Here is a 22,513-nt window from a genome sequence, read left to right as displayed (position 1 = left end):
GCCAAACCTGCTCCAGCGTGGGCTCCTCTCTCCGCGGGTCCACAGGTCCTGCCAGGAGCCTGCTCCAGCGCCGGCTCTCCACGGGGTCACAGCCTCCCTTGGGCGCATCCACCTGCTCCACCGTGGGGTCCTCCACGGGCTGCAGGTGGAGATCTGCTCCACCGTGGACCTCCACGGGCTGCAGGGGGACAGCCTGCCTCACCATGGTCTTCACCACGGGCTGCAGGGGAATCGCTGCTCCGGCGCCTGGAGCACCTCCTCCCCCTCCTTCTCCACTCTCCTTGGTGTCTGCAGCGTTGTTTCTGTCACATACTGGCTAGCGGCGGGTCCGCCTTGGAGCCGGCTGGCATTGGCTCTATCCCACATGGGGGAAGCTTCCAGCAGCGTCTCACAGAAGCCCCCCCTGTAGCCCCCCCGCTACCAAAACCTTGCCACGCAAACCCAATACGGAATTAATGCTTCCTGACCGTACCTTCTTCCGCGCCTCATTTAGGCACAGCTATACAGCTACAAAGAGCCCCTGTTTGGATAGCTCTTGGCAGCGTTGACCCGTTCCTCCTATGGCTGCTCCTGCCCACTGACAGTTCATTATCCGTGGCCTTCATCTGCTTTCCTGAATTTTCCTTCCCCTCTGTGCCCCAGTCAGTGGTAGGGCTTACGGAACTGTGGCAGCCTTTTCACATCGTTTCTCTGTTCACAGCTCTCGCCAGTACTCCCCACCTTGATCCCAGCGGGCACTTTCATTCTCTACTTAGGTGAAGTCATTCCGGTAGAAGTCGCTTTATTCCGCTGCCAAAGTCCCAGTGGTCAGGCATGCGGTACTGTCCTTTGCAGTTAGCCTTCGGGCCACCCGCTGATACTTGAGTTACAAACAAATCGATAGGCTCCTAGAGAGACTAGAAGACCTCCAGTCGTTTCAATGTCTTTGTCCTTCTCCCCCGGCTTGGGTGTAGCCACCGCTGAGCCAGCCTTGTACCCTTTGTGCCCATGGAGTCACTGGCACCTGAAGTGTTCATCTCCAAGTCACCGATGTCACTCAGTGTTGCAAATTTGACCCTACGTCCTGGGGATAACAGTATGCCTTACCACGCTCCGGGACTGAAACTTCATCCCCCCCCCCCCCCCGATACCTTTTGTTCAGAGGCAGCCTAGGACCCGAATGAGAACAGAGGTGTTAATTAGGGACACAAGCGTACGCTGTTCTTTCTGCTTTAGCTGTGGCAGCGGGCGTCACGGAAGCGAGAAAAAGCAATGAACCCCAACACTGTAAGCAGTTAGCAGCTAACAGCGCACTAGCAGGAAGCAGCAAGTTTCTCCATCCAAAGAAAGAGGTACAGTAAGGAAAACACTGGGCTCGAGGGTTTTGGTTAAAAATAGTCCAAGAAGGAGGTTTGTCTTTGCGGTGTCAAAGATTTGCTTCCAAGGCCACAGTTCCTACGGCAAGGAGTTGGGTATTATTGAAGCCCCGCCAAGTGGGTTTCTGCCGTTTTACGTTAAAGAAACACCGGAGCGGGAGACTCTTTGAAACGGTCCGATCTTCCGTACTTTACTCTGAAGCAGTGGAGATAAAGGAAGATGTTCAAGCTGGACAGGTCAGAGAGCGCCATGACGCTGATGTCACCAGCTGGAGGAGCGGTTGGCAACCGTGGAAAGGTAACATTCTATACCGGCTGGCAACTGCCTTCGTCGGTTCAACAAGCCTGGAGAAGGTACCACCTCCTTCGTTCACGTGTATTTCGCTGTCAGTTGGCGTTTTGTTCCAAAAAAGCAGCAGAGCTAAGGTCCTGAAGGTCCAGTTTTTGAAAGGAAACTGCTGCTTTCGGGATAAGATTACGATTGGCCTGAATGCTGGTAGCTTTAACGTTTCCATGTCTGTTCTGCCGGTATTAAGAGAGTGGAGGAGAAGCACACGAGGTGAAAATGGCCGCAGTTGGGAATGACCGCTCTTGCCATTTCTATTCCCCCTACGCACAGGTAAGTGCTGTAGCTTTTAGAGTGGTTTGTGTCCTTGACTTTCTTGATACACCCGTGTTGAAAGGGAGGTTTATTAGGTAAAGGTAGAAGTTGATACGTCGCTCTGTCTGGGTCATGGCCGCACCTGTAGGTCAAAGATCTGATTTTCGGCAGCGGTGAGAAGAGCTAATGCTCACCTAAACCGCGGGCAATTAGGACTCCTGCGAACTGGGCTCCGATACTCAAGGGACACATCAGTTAAACACCGCGCATAAAGTTCACTCATCGCTCATCTTTCTTACTGAATCAACGTTACATTGATTCTGAATAAATAGGCCACGTTTATCATCTCTGCTTAGAGCCACTGCCTGAATTTCTGCAAAATCGGGTACTTAAAACAAAGTCCTTCAACATGGGTTTGCCCTTCAAAGCAATATTTATATGCCACGTGGTAAAAATCCAGGGGTGGGTGTAGGGCTCGTTGTTGTTGCATCCCTTCCAGCATCGGGGATTTAGGTGTTAATGCCTGGGAGATGGGCTTTGGCTCCAGACCCCAGCGTGTCTCAGTGGATGGCCCAGCTGTACTGGCTGCAGCCCAAAAGTGGCGTGTTTTTGTAGGAGATGCTGCTCCTACACCCAGCTGCTAATGTCTGGAAAAGTGGGTGAAACTTACCTTCGAATAGTCAAATATTCCCCAGTGTGACTTTGCTTTCCTCTAAAAACTGACACAGAAAGTCGCTAAGAAATACCCGGCAACCTGGCATTTACAGCTCTCAGCTGGGATGTAGTTCATATCCAGGGTATAAACCTGAGCTTGTATGTTCAGGGTAATGGTCATGAGCAGTTGCCTCTTTGGAATGATGAGTTCATCATGTGCTTGAGGAAGATACCTCGGGTTAGAAGCGAATTGCATAATCAGAGGCGATGCTAAAATCTGTAAACTTTAATAAGGCAGAGCGACAGAAAAAGAATTTTAAGCATGACTAACAAGAGTGACTCTCGTTGTGAACGTGCTATCTCTGCGATAGTGTGCCAACTTCTTGGCTGGCGACATATTGATCAACAGAGGGAGAGCAGCACTGTGATTATATGTGTGAGTAAAGCAGCAACCATTAAACAAATAATTAAACAAATCCACGTAGATATCCTTTTTTTCCCATTAGGCTTGTGGTTGTCACCTATAAAAGCAGCCGGGAGATGGTGTGAGCGGTGTAACGACAGTAGTCTCAGAACATCAATTCCCAGTCTTTCAGTGTTTCAGTTTTTGTTGGGAATCTTCCCGGGTTTTGCTTCTTACTCCTTATTTTCCCGTAGACCCACGTCCTTTGATAGTAAGAGAGTGCTAGTGTTAAGACTTGCACTTGCACAGCAGATTTCATGTGACATTGACCTGATTAGCCCACTGCGCAGGAACGGAAAGGCGGCCACCTGTCAATTAAGTGACTAACAGATTTTTTTTCTTCCCAGCATCTCACGAAAAGTCTGCAGCACAGTAAGTAGACTGCTTTACTCCTATTCTTATCTAGGAACAGTTTTACACCATGAAAGCTCCATAGACCTAACTCGAGATAACTTCAGGGGTATCTGGAGCTGAAGATAACTTTAAAGATAACTGTAAATGTTCCAAAACATCAGAGCGTGGTCCCGCAAAGTCTTAGTCGTATGTTCATCACAGCAGTACACCGCGTGCTGATCCATTTAGTCCGTTTTTAGTGTTTTATTCACAATATCTGAAAACCGTTTTCTCCTGCAGCAAAAGTACAGCAACATCTCCTGTTTGTGGGAAACACAACCCGTAGGCTGTGTGAGGATCAGTTGTGCCTTCCGTCACAGCAAACCTCGTATTATAAATGGACTTTTTTTGCCACCTAGCAACAGTGAGTAGAACTCTTTTTTCTCAACAGTTTGTTCATTAATACACGCAAATGTCCTTCCGGTGCTTACTTCCAGTGCTTAGGTAATATATATGTTAAGGTCAAGAAATGTACCATGGCAAACCGATCCGGTATGATGTGCTATCCCAGCAAGCTCAAGGCAAAGAAAGGAATTGTATTGGCATTTGAGTAGGGTTGCCACATCAACTTGTTTAGCTGTCATGTTACGGATCTTCCTAACTATCAGTTACACGAAAGACAAAGTCACAAACGGCGGTTTAGGTTGCTGAGATCCGTGGAGGAAGACTGTTGCTTTGCTGGGGTATTGGCTGGATTAAATCTCTCTAGTAGCGAAAATGGTTAGTAGGCAGGTAACCACTTAAGAGAAACAAAAAGTAGTGTGTGTGGTGGGGGGAGGAGGTTGGTAGGGCCGCTAGTAGCAATATCTGTTGACGGAGCACAACATGTTACCTGGATGAGCCACCCCTTGTAGAGGTAACATCAGATTACAGTGCTGTGTGTGCAGATGTATTTCCAGTTCATCGTTCTGAATAAATTCTTCAGGCTTGAACATTGGATGCAGGCTATTGAAGTACAGTAACAGTGTGTGGGCAGTACAGTATCTGAAAGTCAGAGTATTTACGGAAAAAACCACCACTGTAAGTTGGGTTCCTTTTTCCCTTTCGAAGAGGAGCTCTTGTCTAGCAGGAGTCCGGGTAGACAGCTGGAACCTGGAACAGGGAAAGAGTCCAGGGCAGGGAACCAAGACAGGTGTCAGAAATCAGGCGGAAGCAGGAGGGAGAGCAAGTCAGCGTGACTTGTCACAGATGCGTGAACAAGTGGACTGAACTGTAGTTGTTCGTGGGCCTGATCTCCGGAGCTGGAGACAGGTGTCAGAAGAGAAGTCCAGAAAGACCTCTAGTCAGAAGCAAACACCTTGTGTTCCTGCAGTTCCCCCGGGAAAAGGCAGCCTGTCATAGCTGGGCGTGTTGAGCCTAACTAACCACATAGGACCACGGCAAGAACTTGAGCGCTGTTTCGACGAGTGCCCGTACTGCTCTTAGTGCAGTTCCCACATCCACAGCACCGGCCCCTGGCAGCTAGTGCTGTCGTAAACACCACGTAGGCACGCTTGTGGGTGCGGTGTGAGTCAGAGACTATGCCCAAGAGGCACTACGGACAAGGGTATCCTGTAGAAGAGCAACGTCCAACGATCAGAACGAGAAAATGGACGCAACCCTTTTTCTTTTTACGGCAATGTGCATAAATTCAGAGTCCGTGTGCTCCACAAGAACACTGCAAACATTAAAACTGCATTTATTCGTTTTCATGCTTAGAAATCTTGTTAAGCTGACTTAAGTTTGATTTGGCTTACACTACCCGGAGCTGAGAATATCCTGTTGGGGACACTGAGAAAGGCTCTACCAAGCTCAAGTGTTGTCTCTTACTTTCTCTCGCCTGAGACACAACAAATCCCATCTGCAGCAGTGTTATTAAAATGGGCTTAATATGATACACACGCTGCTCGTAGGCAAGCAAGAGGTGCACAAGAATAACAACAAGTGGAATACAGGAAGATGCCCATGCCTCGTCTTATTCCTCTGAAACTGGACAACATATCCAACTTCAATGTTTTGAATACAATGCACAGAACCCTGATTGTGTCTATAGCTGCACGTTGGTCAGCTTGAACAACGCAATCAGACTCACCATTTTTCATCATTTTTCTTTTCGGACCGTTGCATTTCCTGGCTCTCAGAAAATGCTATCCCAGTGCTGAAATAGTTTTGCTGGGTAGATTACATTATGGGTAGATACAAAGGCCTAAGGAAAAGAGTATCTTTTCTGACTTTCTCCTGATTCAGTGTAAATTATTTTCACGAACTTCATAGTCTTTCTCAAAATCTACATTTTGTACTTAGTCAAGAGAGCTGTGATTCAGAAAATTGATAGGGAAAAAAAAGTCTACAGGCTAAAACGGGCTAATCCTGTGCTTAGCACTGCTAAATTCTTCAAAACTGATGCCGTGGGGAGTGATACAGGCCTGCCTATTATTCGGCATGTTTAAAATATTTGCCCAGGCGGGGTCCTCAACCCATTTGCTCTCTTCAGCCCAGGTATTCCTAATCACACGTCTCCCGAGGTTGTCAATCTCTCTCTGTTTTTTCATACTTTCTGTAGTTGGAAGATGCTCCTTTGCCAACCTCCGCAGAAGGTTTTTCCTAAAAGGCACAACCTGCCTATTTAATGATCCCTTCAGTATGAGAATGGTTTCAAAACTATACCTGCTGGTCTCAACCTGGGTGCGATATTCTAGTTCCCTCCTCATAAAATAAATGCAATGTTCTTTTCTGCAGATGCCCCGTTGCAACAGGGTGTCCAAGGAGGGATTCTGCATCCAGCCCATCGTCAAGAATCACTCAGAAATCAAGAGAATCTTTTATTCCCAATTCACCCTCCACTGATTATAAACCTCAACGACGAAGACGACGATGAAGAGGACGATGAAGAGGAAGAGAACTGTAAACAGTTTTTTTCTTTCTTTTACAAGCAAGTAGAGTGGGCTTTTTCGACTCTCGCAATGTACTTCACAACTGATCGATTACAATAACCGTTACATTTTTAGAAAAGACTTGTTGACAAGTTTTTGAAATAGTTCCCCGCTAATCTTCAAAGTGTCGGAACTGGTAGTCACCAGATGTGAGTGAGGCAGCACGTTCTGACTCCTGTCAAATGCCTAGCTGTATATTTCAATAGGGCTGTAATTCACCTACCTCTCTTTCATTAAATAGAGTTTAAAATGTGCTCCACGGTTCAGGTGGCCATCAAATACTCCTCAAAATGCCTCGAAATTCGGGGAGGAAATTGCAAGTTTAGGAACCAGGTACTTCTTTGCTGGGAAACAAACTGTTGAACAGGGGCTGTACGCACTCGTCACTGAAGGTGAAGTCACAGGTTTGTTCACAAGAGAGAGTTGTGTGACTTCCACTTAAATGATTTGTTCAACTGATTTCCTAAACTCTGTAGGCAGTCTCATTGTATTACAGAAAGTTATTCTTAAACCTAGCAAAGAGAATCCATGCAAAACTCTGCACTAGTTTAACTGAATGTGTATGTGTGGGTTTTTTGGTTTTTTGTTTTTTTTTTTCATTTCTACAATGTAGTTAAACCGTTGACTGTATCTCACTGGGAGAGGAGAGATTCACAGGGCAGGAGTGAATTGCACATTCCCGGAGAGCGAAAGTCAGAGAACGACCGACTCTCACGCGTGCACTCCGCAAATTACTGTGCTAGTTCTCAGGCAGCCCCAAGCTGCTTTTCACTTTCCCCCTGCCCTTCAGGTTGGCTGGCAGGGCTGCCTGTTAGCGCTTCCTAACTCGCTTTCAGTCTGAGTAAGCCGCATTAATTTAAGCAATATACAAAGTAGGGCTTTGCTGATCTTAGTAGCCTTAACCGAGACGGGTAAGGAGCACTCACTTCACCAGCTCTGCCGGCAGACATTACAGGAGAGTAACTTTGGGCAGAGGTCTTGTGACAAGCACTCCCTGCTGACATGCTTAATCAGAAGATTTCCTTTTGGGTGTAAAGGAAGAAGGATTATTTTGGCAATGGCTACTGAAGATGTTTTTGAAGCATTTGAAATCAACAAACGTTAGCTTCTTAATACGTGTGGTAACTGCAATTCCATTGCACTTGGAAAGGCCTAACATTAAGGAATCATTTTTCTGTCCAGAAAGAGAGGTTGCGGTCAGAAAAACCAAAACCGTGACCGAAATGGAATTCCTTATGGTGTTTGATTATCAGGAAGTGTTGAAGGGCTTTGTATAGATACCTAGTAAGCTTCTAAAAATATCTCCTACAGATGTTTCTGACTGGGTGCCTAAGACTGCTGCAGACATCGAAGAGGAAAGAGCAATAAAGGAAATATGCTATAAATCTGGTAAATATGAAATTAGCCACTCTTTCCTAAACAGCAGTGCTGACAAGAGAGTAAACGTTGGGGTTTTTTTCCCTCTTGGGGTACGTCTAGGAGAGTATTACAGGATTCAGTACCCTCACCAACAGCAATCCACAAAAACTGCGTCTTCGCCTCGGGAAAACGAGCTATTACCCTTGGAAGCTACCGAGCGAGACTTGCAGAAAGGCAAGTACTTTTCATCTTCTTGGACAATGTTTACCACTTTTAAAACTACTGTTGCAGGGAGAAACTATTACACAGATTGCCCCGCCTCCACGCTTTTTTAGTTTAGTGACAATAAAAGGTAGCCTATTACAAAGAGCATAACAGTGCCTCAGTAAGTTTTCCCCATATATGTGTGTGTGTGTGTGTGTATAGTGTCACACACGTGGTGACTACCTGCATCGATTGCAGATGGAAAAGGTAGAAATGGGCTATTAACCCTATGCGTACTGTCCTGAGATACACAACATAGGTCTTTCATATAATTTTTCTTCAAGATCAAGATTTGTGTAGTCTAATTTTAACCCCCCTAAGGTTAGGAATGTAGTTTAAATTTCTCGTCTAGGCTCTGCGTTGTAAATGGAGAGAGACAGGCACTCTTAGGGGGCTATTTCTTGCATCATAAGATAGTGCCAAAGAAAGGGGAGATGAGTCACTTTCCCAGAGGTGCTCCGCGCTCGCTGCTGGCTGTCTTGGGTGTCTAGCTGAGGAAATGGAGCGACACATCAAACTTCTATAGAACTAAATTTAGATTAAATAAATACCCCCTTGAAGCGTCTTCTAAAAGAGATCCGCAAAAGAGTTCCATTTTGTTTTGAATGTTGGGCTTTACCCAACAGAATCAAGCTCAAAGGAATACAGATTAGTAAGTATTTACCTCCCTTACTACGTTTCTCCTTCATTCTTGACCAAGTGGCATGACCGAGAAAAATCTGTATTCGTTGCTTTAGTGAGTAAGTACTATCTAATTCCATTTTAGGAGAGGGAGAGATGTTCTTAATATAACAAGACACCAGAGTCATCAGTCGATCAGTCATCAAAAATTGCTGGGCAGAAAGATGACCTGCTACTTCTAATTAAAAAAAAAATAAATTGTTTAGTTTCACAGTAGTGTAAATTTCAGGGATAAAACCGCGATAATACTGTTTTATGTAAAGCAGAGTTGAGTAGGAGGATGTGCTCATAAAAAGCGGGAACGGAAAAATTGTCTCCGTGTCATGCTTTTTCGACTGACGGTCTTTGCCTGCCTAAACCGTTCAAAAGAATCGGGCAAAATTGTTTTCTTCTTATTTCGACGTTTAAAATGTTTGTTATTGAAATAGTTTTGAAAAGCTATTTCTGGCAAGTATTTGGATACAGTTAGACTCCAGACGCGGGATCAGTAACAAATACACGACTACAGCTTTTAAGACATGTCTTTATTTACCGTTAGATACATTCAGAGAAAAGGATAGAGATGTTTCCCCAAAGCATTTCTTCAACTGAGTTAGTTCTCTGAGGCTTTAGGTACGATGATGACGCGCATCTTGAAAATACCATAAATTCCATCAGGTAGGGCTCACAGATACCGTTCCTGAGCAGTGAGAAGCTAAAGAACGAGCCGGTAACGTGTAGCTGGTTCTTTACTTTGGAGCCAGAGTCTTCTTTAACCTGTGCATGATGGTATTAGAGAGCATGAGAGCTACGCATCAGCTACGCTCGACAGGATCCAAATAACTAACAAGAGAGAAAGAAGAATATCAAACGAGAGGTTACAGGAAATTGCACTAAGCTAATCACTAGCTCACAGAGGTGGGAGGAAGAGAACGGCAGTGCCGTTCCCTGGGCTTACACACGAGCAGCTAAAACATTCTTTCTGTTGCCTTTCCAGGTGAGGGTACTACAACTCCTACAAAACGTACTAACACAAAAAGGGGCGCAGAGACTTCCGGAAGGAGAGCACCAACAGAGCGTATTCCCAGAACAGATCGCAGATCCTTTGAAAATGGAGGTAATATACTTTAGCATCAGCTTCTGCTTGCTGGACATCTGGTGGTAAATAACTGAACATGCACGCATTAAACCTCACCATTTCGTATTTGAGGTATTCTTTGTTCTTTATGTGCTAGAGGCTCTTTCCCATGCTGCACCGTTAGTTATAACAATCAAAAACACTGTATATGATTCTGCTTGGTTTAGGATTATTAAAAAAAAAAAAAAAATCCTCTATGCTGATTGCAATTGATTTTTTTCCTGCTTAATTTTGGAAAAGAAATGGTTCTGTGGAGTTATAAAAAAGAAATGCCTACAGAATAATACCCTTCGTTACTAGGTCTGTTGACATCGGAGGTAAAGCTACTATAGGAAGGATGACTCTTGAGCCATTCATCGGTGTTTCCGCAATGCAGTTTGTCAGCATGTCAGCAATGCCAGTCCAGCTGTTAAAACTATGTGTGGGCCCATGCCGTAAACTGTATCACTGAAGTGCCTGAGGATTAAAATAATCCTTTTATAAACTGAAGTTATTTTTTATGCCACGTCATGTTAGTTGTTCAGTTTGCAGGACAACACATAGCTGAACTGATACAACTGAGACAGAGGCAAAGCATACCTCTCGCGCAAGGGATGAGAGCTAAGCACCGGCAGACAGGAACGTGTTAATGTTCCTGTTTTGTTGCTAACTGAGTCACCTTGTAACGACACGCAGTTCAAGCTCACAAGTTGTCACCCTGTGCTTTGGAGTCCGTTTGCATTGGGTTCCCACTTAGATCTCACACTGTGACTTTGGGAAAGGATTTGTTCCCCCGCGACACACGCGTAAATTGCATGCAACTTCTGATTCCCAGTCATTGCAAATGTGTACGTGGATTAAAGCAAATGTTTGTAGTTTTAAACTGTAAACCCTAAATACAGTATTCATGAAGATTTTCTAATTCATAATGAGAAGCATTCTGAGCCAGAACTGGTCAAAGCAATTGTATGAGGTCAAAGTAGTGTTGGTCTTTGTGTTCGTAGTCAATTTTTGAGTTTGCTTTCACGGTTGTGCGACCGTGAACTCTGCCAGAGGAAATCTAGCCACTTTTGCTTCCCTTTTGGGGAATGATACCTTTAGAATAATTAACAGGTAAAACCATCTTCCACCCAAGAAGACCTGTGTATGAAGCGGGAGATCAGGTTTTCAAATCACCACAGCATTTTTGGATAATGAAATTTTTGTGTGCTTTTTAGGAAAGTGAGTATGTGTTCTTTTAATCCCTCAGCAACGAACCACACTGAGCTGCTAAAGAACCATCACTGTAAAGAAGGAAAGGAAAAGAAATGGATTTCTGAGGAGCCACGAAATTCACCTAACACAGTAACAGGAAAAGGTATTTTGAGAAAACAGGTGGCTTATTCATTTCTATTTACTAAACTGGTAGACGATTTAGCACCACCCAGTTAATGTCTGTTCTTAGGGTCAAATACGGACAACCCATATTTGCATTGGACTATCCACAAAGAACATGTTTTTCATCTTGTCTTCCAGCCTCCAGTCTCCCGCAATATGTCACCTTCTGAGTAACAGCACAACATTCCTGTTTGTTTTTTCACTTCTAGGAATTCACACTTCCGACCCCACAGTGAAACCAGGTGACCGACAGAGGGGTCGGGGTAAGGATGATGGAACTGCTGCTTCTATCCCTTACGTGAGGGAAACTGGAAGAAAGACTTATTCCAATTCTTCAGGACCTCCAAGATCAGCATACGTAGTCTACCGTACTGTCACCGTCAGCCAAGAACCAACGTCCAACGGATCTACAGGTGGGCTCCTGCTTACGCAGCATTCTTAAAACGCCTCCAATTTACCTGTCTGTATTGTGCTGCTTTCGATTTTGTCCCCGCAGGTGAATGTGACGCTATTCATGCCTACCTACGGGCAAGGGTAAATTTGATCCCGCACAACTGTCCTAAGTAGATTGCAGCAGTATCCACAGGCAGAAACGTAAAGCTTTGTAAAGCTTTACAGTTAGTCAGACAGAATATTCATGAGCAGTAATTGAGCCACCGTCGCAGCAGGAATTCATTTCTCTGCCAACAAAGAGGGATGAACGCGATGATGCGCTGATGTGCACTAACGTACTGATCCCCACTATTTACAGCACCTCTTAGGTGATTTCTTCTTTTGAAGTATTTCATAAACCTCGGAATAGTCCACCTTTAGCTTCTCGTTTTGCTCTAACTATTGATAGCAATAGTACTAGAAGTAGTTTTGCAGTAGAATTTCAAGTCTCCTCTCAAGAAGCGTTTCTTGTCCAACTTTTTTCCTCCTCCCAGCAGGGGACGAATGACCTTGCTTTGCGCGGCATTTTGCCACAACTAGGATTTCACTGGAGTTTTGATTGTGATGGCTTTCTGATTATTGCCATTATTTAGGATTATTTCTCACCTTGAATAAACAAGGCCTTGGGTCTAATTCAAACGTCTGTTTTCGATTTAAACGTATCGATTGAAATACTCTACTGTCCTCTTGATAGGACGTACTATGCCATCAATTTGACAAGAAGCCTACAGGTGGCATTCTGAGTCTTGTATCTTTCTTTTCGGCAGTCTGTTGCAGATGCAACCATAATTTTACACCTTTCGCTTTTTTTTAACTTGCTGCTATAGCGTCACGCAATCTAGTATCTCATTTGGGTTTTGTTTGCCTTTCTACTTTCCCTTTCCACGGTCACTCTGGATCATTGTGGTTTTTCATCTGTCACTTCATCAAGGCATTTAGTGGCAAATAATTGAAACAATCCTAAGTTGAGGAAGTGATTTCATCTTGCCAGCTGCAGTCTCCTCTCTTAAGCTGGGCTGCATCTCCACCTTGAGGTGCCTCCCTGCCTTAATTTCCAACAAAAGGAACCTCCTTCAGACAGAGTAACCCCCGCTTTAAGAGGAATAAAGTGAAGTGAAATGAATCCCGACATCACTGCTTCGTCTCGGGGACGAAGAGTTGTGGGGCTTTTCTTTTTGCTTTGAATGTCTGCTTTGATTAAATGTGGACAGATTGGTAGAGAGATTACAGAGAGAACGTTCTTAATGTGAAGAATACCTCTTACCCAATTTCCAGGTTAAGAAAAGGAGAGCACATTTCAAAAAAAAGGTGAGCAGCATTTTTGTCACAAGAGCGACCGTTACCATTTTCGCTACCTTTCTTTTCAGCAGTACCTGAGCCGTACGGTGGGAAACGCTCCAAACAAAGGAATCAGCTTGACACAAAGAGGAGATTTTGGACCCAAACGGAAAACTATGGTAATACTTACATGTTGTGTATCAACGGAAAGTTGTAGGATTATTGGGCAATTAATAATTTGAATCAGTGGCATTAAGCTGGAATTAACAGGAAACAAGAGTATTAATGAGATGAAGTTTTAACCAAATTTTACAGAAAACGGTTCGTCAGTAGGCAGCTTACTCTGGCGCAAAATCAAGTGCCAAGCACACAACCGTAATATTGCCTTGCATCTAGTGCTTGCACAGCCAGAGATGAAACAGGAGGCTGGCTTACGGGTTCACTTAATCTAACAGCAACTGATGCCTTTGGGAAGATTTTCAACACAGCAACATTCACGTTCTTCCAGTCAAGGACGTCCGTGGCAGAACCGCCGCGTTTGGAAGATCCTGTGGGCCTGCTGAAAACGCTGCAAGATGGCAAATGATCTTTAAAGTACTAGAGAGAAAGTCTGTATTTAACACTAGCTTGTATTTCAGAGAGGATGTATGACTCACCCGATGCATTAATTGACACCTCAGCCAACGTAATATTGAATTCACACATCAGACTGAGAGAGTCTTTCCTGAAATGGTAGCTGAAATTAAGAAACAATGCGTATGTTTTTTCTACAGACAAATATACCTCGGGATCTTACAATGCACCAACTTGGAGGAAAAAAACCCCACATGCAAAAACGTTCGCCAGGTTCAAAACAACCATTCAGGTAACTGTTTGAGAGAAATTTTTACAGTTCAGTCTTTTTAGTAAAAGTGGCATGTCGCTCCCCACCGAGGGAATGCAAAATTGCTCTTAAAACTCCCCCAACCAAAACCCGCGAGATTCTAAGCAGTGCCGAGTACTCTGACAGAGCAGTTAGTAGTTTTGTTTGTTTGCAGACATGTAATTTTGCCTGCCTAACTAGCCCGTGATTCCTAGTTTTTCCCCATATTACTGACATGAAAGCAAAAGATGTGCCCGCCTTTAAAGCGAGGAGCTACAAGAAGTGGGGTTTGGCTTGTAGCACTGGGCAAAGCAGAGCAGAGACTATATGAGCGCGATCTATTTGTCCCTCTGCTTGGCTGCTCGTGAAGCATCTGCAATAGCTGAACGATGATCAGCCGAGGTCCAAATTCATAAAAGGACTCGGGCTACAAACCCTTCACAAGATGCCCGAAGGACCGTGAATACATTTTACAGCCGTCTTGAAAGCAGAGATTAGAGCCTCTATCTTGTGTCTCGCGCCGAAAGCTTAATTCTTAAAATGTTTCTGAAAGAGCACGTAGTTTTCCTCTAATACATTATGCACAAAACGTTCTGCATATCTATTTGGACAGCAGAGCCAAGAAGACGTGGAAGCGAACAGAACAGGAGAACGATACGTAGACAGGAGAAAGAGATGAAGCGAGTGCGTCACTTCACAAGAAAAATCTAAATTGAAATACGGAAGTTATCAACTGGAAAAACCAAAGCTGATAAAATGGCAAATTCTGAAAAGAAGATGTACACAAAACAAGGCGTAAAGACTGTAACGTTTAGAAACTGACAAGAATGGAAACTTGTGTTTAAAAATAGTGTTTGTATATTCATAACTGTACAGTAAATGTACCTCATAAAGATAAAGATGTGTTACATTTTACAGACGTTATTTCCCTTGCTTGTAACAGGACTGTAATTAGCTAAAATAAATTCCACTGAGCTTTGACTACATTGAATTGACAAGCATAAAAGTATGCCTTATTTGAACTCATCTTTCAACTTTCAAGTTATGTGCAGAACACTCCGCACCTCAAATCAGCAAAACCTCCCCCTCTCTCCGATTCCTACCCCCGACTCCATAACCGGCAGCGCCCTGTGCATGGAGGAGCGAGTGATCCACAACACAGTCAGCCTGAGCAGGCGCAGGCGGTGCTGTGCCGTGCCATGCTGCGGCTGAGGGAACGGGGCTTGTTTAGCCTGGAGAAGAGGAGGCTGAGGGGAGACCTCACCGCTCGCTACAACTACCCGAAAGGAGGTTGTAGCCAGGTGGGTGTCGGTCTCTCCTCCCAGGTAACAAGCCACAGGACGAGAGGAAACGGCCTCAGGTTGCGCCAGGGGAGCTTTAGATCGGAGAGGAGGAAAAACTTCTTCACCGCAAGGGTTGTCAAGCACTGGAACAGGCTGCCCAGGGAAGTGCTGGAGTCACCATCCCTGGAGGTCTTTAAGAGACGGGCAGACGTGGCGCTTAGGGACACGGCTTAGCGGTGGACTTGGCAGTGCTAGGTTTACGGTTGGACTCGATGACCTTAAGGGTCTTGTCCAACCTGAGCGATGCTACGATTCTACAATAAATACATGGCTCAACGAGATAGTAACAGTTCCTGCCAGCTCTCAACTGCTCTTGGCCGAAACCAGCGGAAGGGAAGGGATCAGTGCTTTGTGTGGTCAAATCCTTATCCAAGACTTCCCTTTCACAGCTTCAAAGGCACTAAGACCCACAAAAACAACAAAAAATACAGGCGTGTTTTCCAGACCACAGACGCATCCCCTATTACGTTCCTTAATCCCCTCCTGCCTGGTTGTCTCTGGCATGAGGGCCCCAAAGAGGAGCCCAAGGAAAGGGAGGATATTCAGCATTTCATGCAGGGAGGCCCTCAAGACTGCGTGTCTGTGTTTTCACATACGCGCTGCATGACACGTCCCCCACGCTGGCTTAAACTAACAGCACTTGAAAATAAGCCCCGAGACACGAGAATCGTTGACACCTTTCTTCAGCTTGTTTGTCGGGTTTTCCATCCAGCCCGGCCCATAGACAGGCTTGCCCTGGAGTTTCCAGAGGGGTAAAACCAGCAGTTTCCTGAGGTCACCATACCCTGCAGAGTACTGAAATCAACCGCATAAAAGGCAAGATAGGACTTCTCACTCGTCACCAGAGAAATTTCATACCCAAAGGCACCCTTTAAAGTCATCACTTAACTACTGTAGATCAATCCAAAATCTAGCCCTAGAATCTTGCCTGGTGTAATACAAAGTTTCCTCACAATTTCAGGTAAAGGCAAGAACCCCAGCGATGCAGCGAACCACACTCGTCGCGTTTTCCTCCCAACCTCCACACGTCTTGTAATCCTCCCCAAGGAAATCAGGCACCCTCTATCACATAAATTCTAGTGTGCAAGGAAGATTTCCTAATAAGAAATTTTAAAACGGGAATACTTCCTCCACTGGCATGCTCGCTTAGACCATGCTTCCTGGACTTCAGAGAGTAAAATCTGTAACAACTTTAGAAACACCTACTATGTTTACGGTAACTGTTACTTTGTGGTCAAGACCTTTAAGCAGGCTGGAATTCACAACAGCTGCAATCCAGTAAGTCATACAATAAAAGTGAAAACTAAGTAAAACAAGGCTTCTAGTCAGCAGGAGAAACCTGCATACGGACCTTCCTTCCTACCTTCATAGGCAGTTACGTAACAGCAGGTTCCGGCCACCTTTTCAGTAGGAATTGCATTGTACGTATCTGCCTCTAACGCCTTTCCAGTTACAGTTTCAGTTGCCAACACTTGAAACGGCTGAAAAGAAGACAGGTGTTTTAAAGCCTCGTCAGGGCTGTCTTACTGCCTCGGTCTCGTGCGGATTCTTGCTCCTTACAGCTGGCCCCCCTCTAGGTCCAGTATTACACATTATAGTGCTGATTTCTAATACTGTCGAAATACACCCTTGTTTCTTCAAGACATGACGCTTTGGAAAATGCCCTAAGACAAAAGAACAAAGGCAATCTACTTGCAAACTCTCTCCCTCTTTTAATCGTTCTTGATGAGTATTTAGAGGTGACTTTGCCTTCCACTTTACACAGTGCATATAAACTAGAAGGGTTCCAGTCCAACGCTGCAAAATGTTGAGATGTGTCTCCCTGCCTCACGATGGCAACAGAAACTCATCGTGACTAGCTGCTCCGAGCTTTCAGTTTGGAGCGGAAAGTCAATGGCACCGTGTTAGTGCAATGCACGGACCTGCGGAATGCAAGGTGGCAAAAGCGTCCCGGTGTTAAATACTTAGGAGCAGTGCTGCCAACTGAACGCTTTCCCGCTTACAAAGAGCACAGAAGGAAGTGGGCCGGGGTCTGAAACAAATACCCAGCCACAACTAGTCCACACTTCTAGGAGGACTCCTGCAGCTAGGGCTTCTGTAACACCTTCACTGCAAACATGTAATCCCTTCTGTTTGGATTCCAATAGTCTCCTCGATAACCATCACCCCGCCCTCCTCTCGCCCCAGCCAATTTTCACTTGTAAGCTGGTCACGGTCTCTTCCTGCTGGCAAAACACAAAGCGAGTCCTTGTCTTGCAAAAGTCTCCAAACAGAATTCGGAAGCCGTAAAACGAGAACAACCTTCTACATGCTTGCCTGACATTACGTGGCTGCTTCATATTTTAGTCATCACATGTGGAACCACAACATACAGCATACAGGAAGATTTCACGAAGGTGACATGGAAAAGAAAATTTCCAGGGCAGGGAGGAAACATGCCCGTTGGTTTTCCCACCACCACCCCGCTTCTTCCCTAGCAGTCATAACCCCCTCTATTATCCTTGCCTGCGCTTTGAAAAACAAGAAGAATAGCATCTACACTGGTATAGACCTAATCCCCTGTCGGCTTGTCCCCTATGAAGGAACAACAATGTCGGGAGCTACCCTTACACGACCATTATCAAGGTGGTGTTGGTACTGAGAGTTCAACAGTTACGTTACTGACGTTTTGGCAACCACTTCAGCTCTTCCGTCCAGAAGCCAAACACCAACGGGAGAAAGTCACCCAGATGGATTCAAGTGCACTACGCAGCCGACAGACAGCAGTAGGTGCTGCTACTGCAGTCGGGAAACACAAGTCGGAGGTCTAGAGCTAGACAGGCGAATGCCACCCCAATCTGTCCCGACACTGCCTCTTACATCTCGGGAAGAAACAGCTTGGATCGGGCTCCATTACTTTCACCTTCGTAAGTATCCCGCGTCTGACAGCCTCAAATGAATTCTTCTGTCATGGGCCTGATATTCCTTTGGTCACAAAAAAAAGACCTTTTCTTTTAAAAAAAAGGAAGAAGAGACACAAGCTGATTTTTCCCCCGCAAGGCTCACAGGCGGGGACGGCAGGATGGTTTTACACAAGCTCCCAGGGCGGTCATGTCGCAGTGGCCTCAGTCCTCGCCATGACTGTTCCCGACACTTAGAGAAAGCAAACACAACGTCACGGTGAGCACCTGGGTGCACTTGGCAGGAAAGGAGCGGGACAGAGCTCAAACGGCTCCCACACGACCTTTCTTCCCCGCATTTACGGGGGGGGGAGCCCCATGGAAAACGCTGCCGTGCATTTCCCTCAAGGTCTGGAGAGAAACCTCTCCCCACTCGGGTGTCCCCCTCCCCGCAGCCGGGCCGGGCCGCGCCGGGCGGGTCTGACACGGTCGGTGCTGCTGCCCGTCCCCCCGGCTTCGCTCCGCTCCGCTCCGCTCCGCTCCGCTCCGCCCCGCCGTGCGGCGCCGCTACCCGCGGCCCAGCGACTCCCCCTGCGCCCGGCCCCGGCCCCGGCCCCGGCCCCGGCCCCGCCTCCCTCCCGCCCGGCCCCGTGCCGCCCCGGCCACCTGGCGCTCCCGCTTGGCCGACGGCTCCTCCTTCACCTCGGTCACGAACAGACACGGCACCTGCCGCTGCACCGCGCCCCGGCGCCTCATGGCCCCGCCCGCCCGCTCCCGCCGCCGGCCCGCCGCCGAGACGGAACTGCGCCTGCGCCGCCCCGCGCCCGCCGTGCGCGGCGGGAAACCGAGTCCGTCGCCGCCCGCCGGGAGCCCCGCGACGCACCCCAGCGCCGGGGACGGCGGGGCGGGGCGCGGTCGCCTCTCTCCAGCAGCCCTCGGCGAGGCGGTGGCTCCGCCGCCCAGCCCGGCCGCGGGCCTGGGGCAGCTCCGCTTCCCACAGCGGCGGCTCCCGCCGCGGCAGGGCCGCCCCGCCCCAGCTGTGCTCGGCGCCGGGCTGAGGCGGCCGCGTGGTGGCCCGCTCGCGCGCCGTGGCGGCGGCCGTTAGCCGCCGGCGGTGCCGTTCCCCTGGCCTGGCAGCCTTTCCTCAGGCTGTCTTTTCTGCTCGCCGGGGTGCCACACGCCCGGGCCTGGGGCGTGGATGCCCTGGCCCCAGGGCGTGGGCACCTCTCTGGGTCCGACTTTGCCTCCGCCAGGACAGCGGCCTCCTCCTGTTAGCCAGGCTCTGCGCCTCGGTAGACAACCTTTCAGTCTGTGGTGGGTTGACCCTGGCTGGACGCCAGGTGCCCGCCAAAGCCGCTCCATCACTGCCCTCCTCAGCTGGAGAGGGGAGAGAAAACACGACGAAAGGCTCGTGGGTCGAGGTCACTCACCCGTTACCCTCACGGGCAAAACACACTCGCCTCGGGGGGCGGGGGACACGACGGGAAATTAATTTATTAGCAATCAAACCCGAGTAGGGTAATGAGAAATAAAACCTGAATCTTAAAACGCCTTCCCGCCACCCCTCCCTTCTTCCCGGGCTCAACTTTACTCCCGCTTTCCTCTACCTCACCACACGTTGTCTCTGCCGCTCCTTCCTCCTCAGGGGGAGGACTCCTCACGCTCTGCCCCTGCTCCAGCGTGGGGTCCCTCCCACGGCAGACAGTCCTCCACGGACTTCTCCAACCTGAGCCCTTCCCACGGGCTGCAGTTCTCCACAAGCTGCTCCAGCGTGGGTCCCCCACGGGGTCACAAGTCCTGCCGCCAAACCTGCTCCAGCGTGGGCTCCTCTCTCCGCGGGTCCACAGGTCCTGCCAGGAGCCTGCTCCAGCGCCGGCTCTCCACGGGGTCACAGCCTCCCTTGGGCGCATCCACCTGCTCCGGCGTGGGGTCCTCCACGGGCTGCAGGTGGAGATCTGCTCCACCGTGGACCTCCACGGGCTGCAGGGGGACAGCCTGCCTCACCATGGTCTTCACCACGGGCTGCAGGGGAATCGCTGCTCCGGCGCCTGGAGCACCTCCTCCCCCTCCTTCTCCACTCTCCTTGGTGTCTGCAGCGTTGTTTCTGTCACATACTGGCTAGCGGCGGGTCCGCCTTGGAGCCGGCTGGCATTGGCTCTATCCCACATGGGGGAAGCTTCCAGCAGCGTCTCACAGAAGCCCCCCCTGTAGCCCCCCCGCTACCAAAACCTTGCCACGCAAACCCAATACGGAATTAATGCTTCCTGACCGTACCTTCTTCCGCGCCTCATTTAGGCACAGCTATACAGCTACAAAGAGCCCCTGTTTGGATAGCTCTTGGCAGCGTTGACCCGTTCCTCCTATGGCTGCTCCTGCCCACTGACAGTTCATTATCCGTGGCCCTCATCTGCTTTCCTGAATTTTCCTTCCCCTCTGTGCCCCAGTCAGTGGTAGGGCTTACGGAACTGTGGCAGCCTTTTCACATCGTTTCTCTGTTCACAGCTCTCGCCAGTACTCCCCACCTTGATCCCAGCGGGCACTTTCATTCTCTACTTAGGTGAAGTCATTCCGGTAGAAGTCGCTTTATTCCGCTGCCAAAGTCCCAGTGGTCAGGCATGCGGTACTGTCCTTTGCAGTTAGCCTTCGGGCCACCCGCTGATACTTGGGTTACAAACAAATCGATAGGCTCCTAGAGAGACTAGAAGACCTCCAGTCGTTTCAATGTCTTTGTCCTTCTCCCCCGGCTTGGGTGTAGCCACCGCTGAGCCAGCCTTGTACCCTTTGTGCCCATGGAGTCACTGGCACCTGAAGTGTTCATCTCCAAGTCACCGATGTCACTCAGTGTTGCAAATTTGACCCTATGTCCTGGGGATAACAGTATGCCTTACCACGCTCCGGGACTGAAACTTCATCCCCCCCCCCCCCCCCGATACCTTTTGTTCAGAGGCAGCCTAGGACCCGAATGAGAACAGAGGTGTTAATTAGGGACACAAGCGTACGCTGTTCTTTCTGCTTTAGCTGTGGCAGCGGGCGTCACGGAAGCGAGAAAAAGCAATGAACCCCAACACTGTAAGCAGTTAGCAGCTAACAGCGCACTAGCAGGAAGCAGCAAGTTTCTCCATCCAAAGAAAGAGGTACAGTAAGGAAAACACTGGGCTCGAGGGTTTTGGTTAAAAATAGTCCAAGAAGGAGGTTTGTCTTTGCGGTGTCAAAGATTTGCTTCCAAGGCCACAGTTCCTACGGCAAGGAGTTGGGTATTATTGAAGCCCCGCCAAGTGGGTTTCTGCCGTTTTACGTTAAAGAAACACCGGAGCGGGAGACTCTTTGAAACGGTCCGATCTTCCGTACTTTACTCTGAAGCAGTGGAGATAAAGGAAGATGTTCAAGCTGGACAGGTCAGAGAGCGCCATGACGCTGATGTCACCAGCTGGAGGAGCGGTTGGCAACCGTGGAAAGGTAACATTCTATACCGGCTGGCAACTGCCTTCGTCGGTTCAACAAGCCTGGAGAAGGTACCACCTCCTTCGTTCACGTGTATTTCGCTGTCAGTTGGCGTTTTGTTCCAAAAAAGCAGCAGAGCTAAGGTCCTGAAGGTCCAGTTTTTGAAAGGAAACTGCTGCTTTCGGGATAAGATTACGATTGGCCTGAATGCTGGTAGCTTTAACGTTTCCATGTCTGTTCTGCCGGTATTAAGAGAGTGGAGGAGAAGCACACGAGGTGAAAATGGCCGCAGTTGGGAATGACCGCTCTTGCCATTTCTATTCCCCCTACGCACAGGTAAGTGCTGTAGCTTTTAGAGTGGTTTGTGTCCTTGACTTTCTTGATACACCCGTGTTGAAAGGGAGGTTTATTAGGTAAAGGTAGAAGTTGATACGTCGCTCTGTCTGGGTCATGGCCGCACCTGTAGGTCAAAGATCTGATTTTCGGCAGCAGTGAGAAGAGCTAATGCTCACCTAAACCACAGGCAATTAGGACTCCTGCGAACTGGGCTCCGATACTCAAGGGACACATCAGTTAAAAACCGCGCATAAAGTTCACTCATCGCTCATCTTTCTTACTGAATCAACGTTACATTGATTCTGAATAAATAGGCCACGTTTATCATCTCTGCTTAGAGCCACTGCCTGAATTTCTGCAAAATCGGGTACTTAAAACAAAGTCCTTCAACATGGGTTTGCCCTTCAAAGCAATATTTATATGCCACGTGGTAAAAATCCAGGGGTGGGTGTAGGGCTCGTTGTTGTTGCATCCCTTCCAGCATCGGCGATGTAGGCGTTAATGCCTGGGAGATGGGCTTTGGCTCCAGACCCCAGCGTGTCTCAGTGGATGGCCCAGCTGTACTGGCTGCAGCCCAAAAGTGGCGTGTTTTTGTAGGAGATGCTGCTCCTACACCCAGCTGCTAATGTCTGGAAAAGTGGGTGAAACTTACCTTCGAATAGTCAAATATTCCCCAGTGTGACTTTGCTTTCCTCTAAAAACTGACACAGAAAGTCGCTAAGAAATACCCGGCAACCTGGCATTTACAGCTCTCAGCTGGGATGTAGTTCATATCCAGGGTATAAAC

At 47.9% G+C, this 22,513-nt stretch overlaps 1 long non-coding RNA gene across 2 annotated transcripts; it reads right to left on the bottom strand.

The window, feature by feature from the left end:
- Positions 1 to 3,028: 3,028 nt before the first annotated feature.
- On the bottom strand, positions 3,029 to 18,709 carry LOC143158273 (uncharacterized). 2 transcript variants are annotated; one of them, XR_012994955.1, is made up of 3 exons: positions 18,616 to 18,709; positions 16,434 to 18,202; positions 3,029 to 5,017 (listed from the first exon to the last, which is right to left on the bottom strand). It is a non-coding gene; the product is annotated as an uncharacterized LOC143158273 (long non-coding RNA). The 2 variants fall into 2 exon arrangements; XR_012994956.1 differs by lacking the exons at positions 3,029 to 5,017; positions 16,434 to 18,202 and adding an exon at positions 9,186 to 9,504.
- Positions 18,710 to 22,513: the final 3,804 nt, after the last annotated feature.

Source organism: Aptenodytes patagonicus, chromosome 1 (assembly GCF_965638725.1).
Source record: "Aptenodytes patagonicus chromosome 1, bAptPat1.pri.cur, whole genome shotgun sequence".
Lineage (NCBI taxonomy): Eukaryota > Metazoa > Chordata > Aves > Sphenisciformes > Spheniscidae > Aptenodytes > Aptenodytes patagonicus.
The sequence above is the reverse complement of the archived record's forward strand: the minus strand, read 5'-3'. Positions and strand labels throughout refer to the sequence as shown.